This window comes from Dendropsophus ebraccatus, chromosome 6 (assembly GCF_027789765.1).
Source record: "Dendropsophus ebraccatus isolate aDenEbr1 chromosome 6, aDenEbr1.pat, whole genome shotgun sequence".
In the NCBI taxonomy this organism is placed as follows: Eukaryota; Metazoa; Chordata; class Amphibia; order Anura; family Hylidae; genus Dendropsophus; species Dendropsophus ebraccatus.
In genome coordinates this window covers 133,847,892-133,848,194 of record NC_091459.1, presented here as the reverse complement: position 1 = coordinate 133,848,194, position 303 = coordinate 133,847,892, and positions in this window count along the sequence as shown.

Sequence of the window (303 nt, the reverse complement as noted above, 5' to 3'; positions counted from 1 at the left end):
CCTCCTCATATTCTTCCATTTATTGGTGTGTTGTATAATGGGGAATTTAAAGGGGAACGCGTAGGTTTGCAGAACATGTCATCCCGATGGCCCCCATCATATATCAGCATGCTATAACGTGGTGAGGAGGTCCCTGCTTGTCACCCTGCTGTGAAATAGATGGTGTGTAAGGTTTCTTGGTATCACATGATGGGGTCCAGTCCCTTTGTTGTCACTGAAGTCTGTATATAGGGCCCTTTTACCCTATTCTGCATACAACCATAACTGGGTCTCCTGTGGCTTTGCACAATTTGACTGGCAAAG